The following is an 11,313-nucleotide window of genomic DNA, read 5'->3' on the forward strand; positions in this document are numbered from 1 at the left end:
GCAGCTCAAGGGTTCCCGAAAGTTCTAGACCCTGCCAGTGGGGAATGTCTGGAAAAGGGATGTTAAAAAGGCCAAAGAGATGGAGGAACCTCAGTACAAGCAAGGGGAGAATTCTTCATTTTGCAAATGTTTACTCTAGCTGCTCAGTGTTCAGACATTGGGCTAGGTACTGTAAGGAGAAGGAGAAAGAAATACAACTTCATCCTTATCAATAAGGAGCTTGCAATTAAACAGAGGAAGGCCATGTATATACAGCTAAACAACGCAAGAGAATAAATGAAGGAGCAGGCAAGTAGAAGTGCTGTGTGTGTTGAGCCTAAGGTGAGCTAACTCCAAGCTTCTTGGAGTGGAGGGGCCAATGTTAATGAACCATCATGTAGGTGTCGTCAGTCTAAGCAAAGTTTGTCCTGTACTAGAAGCAGGAGGGCAGGCTCTATGGTTAAGTAAAAAACTTAATAGCGTGGAAAGCCAAAGCCCAAGAGAAGATCTAAGCAAAATTCCTAAAGACAACTGGAACAGATTGAGCAGAAACTTCTTTCCCAAATAGAGAAATGGAGAAGTGCTAGGGACAGGAAGGTCTCCTTTGAGCAATACATCAGCATCCACCCCAAATTAAAGTAAAAAAAAGAAGGGAATAATTAAGGGATGGAAAAAGAGAAGAAAGGAAAAAGAGAGAGAGGTAGGAAGGGAGGGAGGAAGAAAAGAAGGAAGGAGAAAAGTTCTGCTTTTCACAGTGAAAAGTAATCTTCCAGAACAAGTTGCTCTAAGTTGGTATGGGTTGCTTATGTTGTGTGTCCCAATACCGTAAAAGTATTTGCATAGGGGCTGGCCCTGTGGCCTTGTGGTTAAGTTTCATGTGCTCTGCTTTGGTGGCCTGGGTTCATGGGTTTGGATCCTGGGTGCAGACCTACACCACTCATCAGCCAAGCTATGGTGGTGACCCACTTATAAAGTAGAGGAAGATTGGTACAGATGTTGGCTCAGGGCTAATGTTCCTCAAGCCAAAAAAAAAAAAAGGAAGGTTAGCAATAGAGGTTAACTCAGGGCTAATCTTCCTCAGCAAAAAAAAAAAAAAAGAAGAAGAAGAGAAAGCAAAAGAAACAGTGTTTGCATAAATTCATGGATGGCAGATCCACATTCATTTTCAAGAGAATCCAAAGTTGAGAGAGGCAGGATGCTCTAGTGTAAAAAGCACTGGGTTGAGCGTCATGAGATTTAGGACGGAATCTGCCTCATAAACTATGTTGTATGACTTTGGGCAAGTTACATTACCTCAGTTTTCTCATTTGCAAAAAGAACATATAATACCTATTTCACAGGATGGTTAGAGTAAAGGAGACAATGGATACGAAAGACTTTTAATAAACTTCTTGTTAGCAGACACACATTCGTTGAGACTGATGTTAGAAAGGACAACTTTATCTTTCCGTTAAACGGTTCCCCTTCTCCTGTGTGGTAAATTCCACTCAAATTTCTAAACAGTGGTTTTGGTGGGAAGCAGAGGACATGTAAAATGGACACCAAGGTTTTTGTTATACCTGATCATAGTGCACGACTGCCTTCCCGTCTTTAGACTCTGCTTCAGTGCAAATTCATGCCTCAGGCAGTGACGCAGGCATGCTGCCCAGCAGAAGTCAGAGCACTCAGGCCCAAAGTACATGCAGGAGGCAGGCCAGCTTCGTGTGCTACACGGAGACTTGCGTAGATTGGCAAGGCCATACAAAGTCTCTTCCTTCTAGCCCTCCTCATTTATAAAGCAACTTGGTCTATGTATAACAATTTGACAAGTTTATATATTATACCAAAAATAGAAAATAAAATAAAATTTAAAAAACTCCTAAACTACAGACAGGGACTAGAATTATCTCTAATGGACAAAGACAGCTATGACCCACTGTGGTACTGTGATGGAGAGCTGCTGGCTTGACAGCTCTAGGCTGTTTCAGATACACTGACAGGCGTGACAGCAAATGACTCCATGGCTCCACCTTTCTCAGGTGGCAGAACAGCGAAAGGAGGAGGCTGAGGTGCTTCTTACTGTGCACAGGGGCATCCAAGAACAGCAGATGCATTTATGCCATTAATTGTTAGAAAGACAATGGCAAAGGGCTCCTCCTCCCCTTATGGCTACTCTTATGTATTCTTTGATTAAAGGGTAGAAAAGAGGGGAAGTTTTCCCCCAAAGAGCTATGCATTCTCTGGGTGTGCAGCTGTATATGAAGGCGATGTTAGATTGGTCAGAGTGCAGTATCCCGAAAACCAGTGCTTTTAGACCTAACAGGTTATTCTCCCACCAAATGTTCCATCAAATCATCAAATTGAAAGGTTTATCTGGCTTCCTAAAGAAATTTTATACCAATTCATTGATTTTCCTTGTTTCGGATGACAGACACTTTGAGTTTTGTTAGCTGGCTATCACTAAAATCGGATCCCTGGAAAGAGATGGCTATCAGTAGTTTAAGGCACAACTCAGCCATAGCCAAGCCCCTTCACTCTGTGTGGCCATAACTGAACTCCAAAGTGAGCACCCGGTATATTTGGGGGAAGTATTTTTGTTCCTCCTTAACAACCTACACGACAATTAATTTAGGATATTTCCTTAAATCTATTCTTCCAAGGGCACCTGAGCCAGCTTTTGCTATCAACTGGGCACATTTGCAGCTGCTCAGGATTAACTCTACGAGGGGAAACTACTGCTTTCTGCCTTCTAAGGAAGGGCAGGTCACTCAGTGAACAGGCATTTTTGCAAGCTCCCAAATGAGGCGGTATCTACCCATCATGAAATCTCATCCTTTTCTCCTACTTTTCTTTTCTGTAGCACCATCCTTCGGGATGTTCTCCTGTGGTCCTCACTCCCTAGATGAGTCAAGGCTATGTCCCCTGCACTTGTCCTCATTCCATTTCCAGGAACAGAATAAAAACTGTGTAACTGACTCTTAAAGCCTAACCTGGAATTGAACTAGATCTTTGAGGAAACCTCAGAATGTCAAAAATTCTCCTGATGGATAGAGGAACGCCATTCTAAATCATGAAAGGCAGGCACCTATAGGTTAGCTGGGCTGGAAATTGTGGGTACACATAAATGGAGTTGAATGCCTAGAGGTTGATAGCTAAGTTATGCACAAAAAATTACCTTAAACTTAGCTTAAAAGAAGATATAGAGATGGCAAATAAGCATGTGAAAATATGCTCCACATCATATGTCATCAGGAAAATACAAATTAAAACAACAATGAGATTCCACCATACACTTCTTAGAATGACCAAAATCCAAAACTTAGACAACATCAAATGCTGACCAGGATGTGGAGCAAGAGGAACTCTCGTTCATTGCTGGTGGGACTGCAAAAATGGAACAGTCACTTAGGAAGATAGTTTGTCAGTTTCTTACAAAATCAATCATGCTTTTACCATACAATTCAGCAATTATGCTCCTTGGTATTTACACAAAGGAGTTGAAAACTGTGTCCACACAAAAACTTGCACAAGAATGTTTATAGCAGCTTTATTGATAATTGCCAATACTTGGAAGCAACAAAGATGTTCTTCAGTAGGTGAGTGGATAAACTGTGATATATCTAGATAATGAAATATTATTTAGTACTAAAGAGAAATGAGATATCAAGCCATGAAAAGACATGGAGGAAACTTAAATACATATTACTAAAGGAAAGAAAAAATCTGAAAAGATTACATACTGTATGGTTCCAACTATACAGCATTCTGGAAAAGGCAAAACTATGGAGACAATAAAAAGATCAGTGGTTTCCAGGGTCAGGGAGAGGAAAGGGTGACCAGGTGGAGCACAGAGGATTTTTAAGGCAGTGAAACTACTCTGTATGCTACTATAATAGTGAATACATGTCACTATACATTTGTTCACACCCATAGAATGACAACACCGAGAGTGAACCGTAATGTAAACTATGGACTTTGAGTGATTATGATGTGTCAATGTAGGTCCATCAATTGTAACAAATGTATCGCTATGGTGGAGGATGTTGATAACGGGAGAAGCTATGCATGTGTGGTGGAAGGGAGTACATGGAAATCTCTATATTTTTTGCTCAGTTTTTCTCTGAACCTAAAAACTGCTCTAAAAACAGTCTCTTTTTAAAGAATATCTTACAGTAAATATTGATATTTTTAAAGCTGCAAAAGATAAAGGCCAAAAATGGAAGTTCTGTGGTGGAAGAAACCTGATGCATCTGGGTTGGCTTCAGAATTTACAAAGAAGGTGGAGCTTAAACTGGTCCTAGAAAGATAAATAAGTGGAGAAGAGCTAGTTGGAAAAGCATGGCACAGACATTGGAGTGGAGAGGTGCCATGCGTGCTTTTGAAATAAGTGAACAAACCAAACTATTTTCAGAGGTGGGAAGAATTATTATAAGGGAACACAGCATGCTTTTGAGCAGGTGAATGGGAGAAGCAATCTGGTCCCTCTGAGTTTGAGTAGGTTTCATTAAGGATGGAGAAGAGGAATGGCAGCAGGAGGGATTATGAAAGATGAACTGTCAGACTTCTCAAGTGGACTGGTTGTGGGGCACAAGCAGCAGGGACTCTCAAGGTCAACATTTTGTGGAATATTAATAAGTCATTCACCCTTCAGTGGGATAGGGGCATGCTTCATCCTCATTGAAGTTAAGAAAGGCTACTCAAAGATGCTACTCAAGGTAATTTCTTATTCTTGTGGACATTTTTTTGTGGTTTGAAAATAAATGCCTTTTTTTGAAATGTTAGATTTAGTGACATCATGGCTATTGAATGAATTAAAACAATTTTTTACTTTTTAACCATCAAATTAGCATATGCTTATTAAATAAAATTCATAAAGTATGGAAAAATAGATTAAGGAAAATTTTCCCACTCAGGCTTCGCCCTTAGATGCCTTTTTTACAAAAGCATTTTATCATATTTGTCTTTAATCTTTTCTCTATATGTATTTTGGTTATATACTTCTAATCATATCACATATGGAATTCTATATACAAATTTTAAACTGTACTTTCTTATTTGTGTTGGATCAAGTGCACATGGAATATTCTCAAGGATAAATCATATGATAGGACACAAAACAAGTCCTAGCAAATTTAAGAAGATTGAAATCATAACAAGTATCTTTTTCTACCATAATGGTATGAAACTAGAAATCAAAAATATGATGAAGGCTGGAAAAAGTATGTGGAAACTAAACAGCACACTGCTAAACAACAAATGTGTCAAAGAAGAAATAAAAAGGTAAATCAAAGAATATCTCTAATGAAATGAAAATGGAAGTGCAACATACCAAAACCTGTGGGACACTGCAAAAACAGTTCTGAGAGAGAATTTGATAGAGCTAAATGCATATATTAAAAACTTAGAGATCCAGCCCTCATGGCCTTGTGGTTAAAGTTTGGCACTCTCACCACTTTGGTGGCTCAGGTTTTGTTTCCTGGTCATGAAACCACACCACCCAGTTGTCAGTTGCCAGGCTGTGGTTGGGACTCACATAGAAGAACTAGAAGGACTTATGACTAGGTTATACAACTGTGTACTGGGGCTTTGGGGTGGAAAAAAAGAAAAAGAGGAAGATTGGAAACAGATGTTAGCTTAGGGTGAATCTTCCTCTGCAAAAAAAAAAAAAAAAATCTAACTTTACACTTCAGGGAACTAGAAAAAGAAGAACAAGTTAAGCCCAAAATTAGCAGAACGAAGGAAATAACAAAGATCAGAAGGAAATAACAAATAGAAGCCAGGAAAACAATAGAGACCAAACAACTAAAAGCTGGTTTTTTGAAAAGATAAGCGAAATTGTCAAAAGTTTAGTGACATTAACAAAAACAGAAGACTAAAACAAAGTTGGAAATGAGAGAACAGAAATTACGACAGACGCTACAGAAATACATAGGATCATAAGAGATTACTATGAACTATTATATGCCAACAAATTAGATAACCTAGAAGAAATGGAAAATTTCCTGGAATCATACAACATCCCAAAACTGAATCAGGAAGAAATAGTAAGTCTGAACAGACCAATAACAAGTAAGGAGATTGAATCAGTAAGCAAAATCCTGCCAACACAGTGAACCCCAGGGCCAGGCGGCCTCTTTTGGCAAATTCTAACAAACATTTAAAGAAGAATTAACACCAATCCTTCTCAAAGTTTTCTAAAAAATTGAACAGAGGAGAACACTTCAAATCTCATTCTATGAGGCCAGCATTATCCTGATACCAAAGTCAGATAAGGACACCACAAGAAAACTCTAGACCAATATTTCTGATTAACATAGATGCAAAAATCCACAACAAAATACTAGCAAATTGCATTCAAGAACTTTTTATACACAGTGGCCAAGAGAGATTTATCCCTGGGATGCAACAATTCTTCAACATACACAAGTCAATAAATGTGATATGCCACATTAATAGAATGAAAGGTAAAAGTCATATGATCATCTCAATAGATGCAGAAAAAGCATTTGAAAAAATACAACATCCTTTCGTGATAAAAACTCTCAACAAATTGGATATAGAAGGAACATACCCCAACATAATAAATGCCAAATATGACAAACCCACAGCTGACATTATACTCAATGGAGAAAACTTGAAAACTTTTCCTGTAAGATCAGGAGCAAGATAAGGATGCTCACTGTCATCACTTTTTAATTTTTTTTTGGTGAGGAGGATTGGCCTTGAGCTAACACCTGTTGCCAATCCTCCTCTTTTTTGTATGTAGGTTGCTGCCACAGCATGGCTCGATGAGCAGCGTAGGTCTGAGCCTGGGATCTGAACATATGAACCCTGGCCTGCCGAAAGGGAGTGCACCGAACTTAACCACTATGCCACCAGACTGGCCCCTTATCACTATTATCAACATAGTACTGGAGGTCCTACCCAGAGCAATTAGGCAAGACAAAGAAAGAAAAGGCTTCCACATCAGAAATGAAGAAGTAAAATTGTCAATATTTGCAGATGGAATAATCTTATATGTTGAAAATCCAAAAACTCAACTAAAAAACTGTTGGATCTAATCAGTGAATTCAGTAAAGTTGCAGGATATAAAGTCAATACACAGAGATCAGTTGCTTTTCTATGTACTGAGAATGAAACATCCAAAAAAGAAAGAAACTATCCCATTCACAGTAGCATCAAAAACAATAAAACACCTAGGAATAAATTTAATCAAAAAAGTGAAAGTTTTGCATAATGAAAACCATAAAACTTTGTCAAAACAGATCCAAAAAGACACAAATGGAAATACATCTCATGTTCATTGGTTAGAAGAGTTAATATTGTTAAAATATCCATGCTATCCAAAGCCCTCTATAGATTCAATGCAATTCCTATAAAAATTCCAATGATATTTTTCACAGAAATAGAAAAAAACAATCCGAAATGTTGTATGGAACCATAAAAGACCTTGAATAGCCAATGCAATCATTAGAAAGCAGAACAAAACCAGAGCCATCACACTTCAAACTATACTACAAAGCTATAGTAATTAAAACAGTATGGAACTGGCGTACAAATAGACACAAAGACCAATGGGACAGAATAAAGAAACTAGAATTAAATCCCTGTTTGCACGGTCAACTAATATTCAATAAAGGAGCCAAGAGCATCTTATGGGGAAAGGATTGTCTGTTTAACAAATAGTGCTGGGAAAACTGGATAAGCATATGCTGAAAAAGGAAATTGGACCTTATCTTATGCTATTCACAAAAATTAATTCAAAATGAATGAAAGACTTAAATATAAGACCTGATACCATAAAACTCTTGGAAGAAAACATATGGAAGAAGCTCCTTGGCATTGGTTTTGACAATGATTTTTTGGATAAGACACAAAAAGCACAAGCTACAGAAACATCAAGAAGTGAGACAACATCAAATTTAAAATCTTCTTCACTGCAAAAGAAACAATTAACAAAATGAAGAGACAACCTATGGAATGGGAAAAAATATTTTCAAACCATGTATCAGATAAGCAGTTAATATCCAAAATTTATAAAGAACTCACACAACTCAATAACAAAAAGTTCAATTAAAAAGTGGGCAGAGGAACTAAACAGACACTTAAAGAAGACATCCAAATGGCCAACAGGGACATTAAAAAGTGCTCAACATTACTAATCATCAGGGAAATGCAAATCAAAACCACAATGAACTATCACTTCACACTTGTAAGAATGGCTATCTTTAAGAAGTCGAGATAAGTGTTGGTGAAGATGTGGAGAAAAAGGAAACCTTGGGCACTGTTGGCGGGATTGTAAACTGTTTCAGCCACTATGGAGAACAGTGTAGAGGTTCTTCAAAAATTGAAAATAGAACCGCCATACCATCCAGCAATCCCCCTTCTGGGTATATCTTCAAAGGAAAAGAAAACAGGTTATTGAAAAGATGTATGCACTCAGATGTTTATTGCAGCATTATTCACAATAGTCAAGACTTGGAAGCAACCTAAATATCTGGCAATGGATGAATGGATAAAGAAGATGTGATATATATATGCACACACAAATACACCGAGATGGAATACTATTCAATCATGAGAAAAAAGGAAATCCTGCCATTTGTGACAGCATGGATGGACCTTGAGGACATTATGCTAAGTGAGATAAATCAGAGAAAGATAAAATACACTATAATATCCCTTATATGTGGAATCTAAAAATCTCGAACTTGAAAAAACAGAGATTGGAATGGTGGTTACCAGGTGCTGGGGGTGTGGGAATGGGAGAGATGGTGTTTAAAGGTACATGCTTGAAACTAGTAGAATAGTGAGCCTTGGAGATTTGATACACAGTACAGTGACGATAGACAGCATGTATCATAAACATTTAACTTGCTAAGAGACTAGATCTCATTATCCCTACCACTAGAAGAAATTATGTGATGTGACAGAAGTGTTAGCTAATAGTACAATGGCAATGATATTGCAATATAAATGTATCAAATCAATATGTTGTACACCTTAAACTTACATAATGGTAGATGCCAATTACATCTCAATAAAAATAGTTTTTATCACACAAATGCACACATATGTATACATATATTGTGTATACATCAGGTATATTCCTAACTATATTAGGTTTGCATGAGTGATTACATTTATTTTCTCTTTTATTTTGCCTTCTATGAGTCTGGAGGCTATATTTTCCATATCCATTATTTTAGTAGTTCCTCCAGACATTTTAACATGGATACTTAAAAAATCCAATGTTAATCAATATCTTTGCTCTTCCCAAATATAAAGATATCAGAATGCTTTGCATCTAATCAATCTTCTTTCAAATTGTATGCTATTGTTGTCTAATATTTGGTTCTTTTTTAACTTGACAAACTAGACATTATTATTTTATATAGTCAATATTTGTTTAGATTTGCCTACATATTTACAGAAATCTTTGCTCACCACTCCTTTCTGCATCTGTGACTTTCCATTTGTATTGCTTCTACCTGAAACTCATTAGTGAGAATCATCTTTAATAAGAATCTATTGGTAGTAAATTCTGGTGTCTTGTTTTCTTTTAGCCTAGATGTGTTATTTTTTCCCTCTTATTCTTGAAAGATAATTTCACCACATAGTCTATTGTAAGTTGACAGTTATTTTTTTTGTCTCAGCATTTTAAAATATCACTGTCTTCTGGTTTTCATTATTGTAGAAAAATCACTCAATCGGGCTATTTATAATGCATTTGTAGGAACATCTTTACTTCCTAGCTGCTTTACAGATCTTCTCTTTGTCTTTAATGTTTTCCACTTTCACTGTCATTTATATCTAGATGAGAATTTCTTTTTATTTATAGTGCCTGGAATTTTTTGGACTTGCCAAATCTGAGGATCAGTGTTTTTTTTTTTTAAACATCTGGAAACTTTTGGCGTTCTCTCTTGAATTATTGCTTCTAAGTCATTCTCTTTATTATTTCCTTCTGAAACTGCAATTGACTTATGTTAGAACTTCTCACTCCATCTTCAGTGTCTCTTAATCCTTCTCCATTTTTTTCCTTTTAACACTGTACTGCATTCTGCATAATTCATTCAGATCTGTATTCTATTTCTCTGATTTTTTTCTCAGTCACAGCCAAGAGTTAACCCATCCACTGAATTTTTTACTTCAATGATTATATTTCTATTTCTGGAAATTTGATTTAGTTCTTTTCACATCTGTTGTGTTGATTTTTATGATTTTTTGTTCCTTGCCCATATTTTTAAGCTTCTTTTATTTCTTTAGATATGTTAGCCAAGCCTTTTGTATACTCTCTGATAATACCTGAATTCTTTGCAATCCTGATTCTGCTGTTAGTTTTTTCCAGTTGGCAATTCCTCATGGTGTGTTGTGATGCTTGACTGCAAGTGCATATTCCTTGGAACTTTATTTGCAGGAATTGTCTGAGCATTGGTTTGAAGTTGAGTCTCTTCAGATAGAAGTTGTCTTTGCTTCTGATGTTGGCTGGGAGACCAACAACCAGCAACTCAAATGATTGCATTTCTCAGCTTGACGTTTTTCTGACCATCAACCTACGTGAAAACTGGCTTGTGCTTATATAATCTCAATGGAGATTTATTTGCCCTCTACCTTGCTGGTATTTTTTTTTTTTCTGCACAATGGTTTGTTTCTCATTTACCCTCACACTGTGAATGTTGACCTTGGGCTTCCAGCTTAATATTGGAATCTCCCATTAGATTTTCCTGCCTAGGTGGGTCTTAGGCTTCATATGCTGTCTCTCATGAAGGGTGACCCTGAGCAGCTATTAAATCAGAAGCTCAAGGTCAGGAGGATTTGGCAGGTGCCACTAGAGCAAACACTAAGCTACACATTGGCTTACCTAGCAAAGATTGCCTCTTTCACTAGTTTTGGTATCTAAAGATTCATTAAAATAAAAAATTTGCATTTTTATTGTTTTCAGGAGGAGGGTTATTAAGAAAATCTAATGCACCCATACTGCCAGAATCAGAAGTCAGATCAGAAGTCAGTTTCTGGCTTTTTAAATTACTCAACATTATATCAAAAGTATTTCACATAATATTTATAAGCATTATTGTAACAGCAAGTGGAGATGCTTAACCGTTCCCTCAGGATTCGACATTTACATTATCTTCAATTTTTTACTACTATTTTATAACGAGTGATACTATTAACACATTTTTAAATAATGTCTTTATGTGTTTAAAGTTATTTTCATAGTCCGTATTGCCAGTGTAGCACTGCTGGACGAAAGGGATGCCGACTTTTAAGGTTGTTGATACAGTTCACAAAAGTGCTTTTCAAAAGGGTTGTAGCAATTTACGTTTTCATTAGTAAAAATCAGAGTGCTCTATA

The sequence above is a fragment of the Equus quagga genome, chromosome 2 (genome assembly GCF_021613505.1).
Source record: "Equus quagga isolate Etosha38 chromosome 2, UCLA_HA_Equagga_1.0, whole genome shotgun sequence".
Classification (NCBI taxonomy): domain Eukaryota; kingdom Metazoa; phylum Chordata; class Mammalia; order Perissodactyla; family Equidae; genus Equus; species Equus quagga.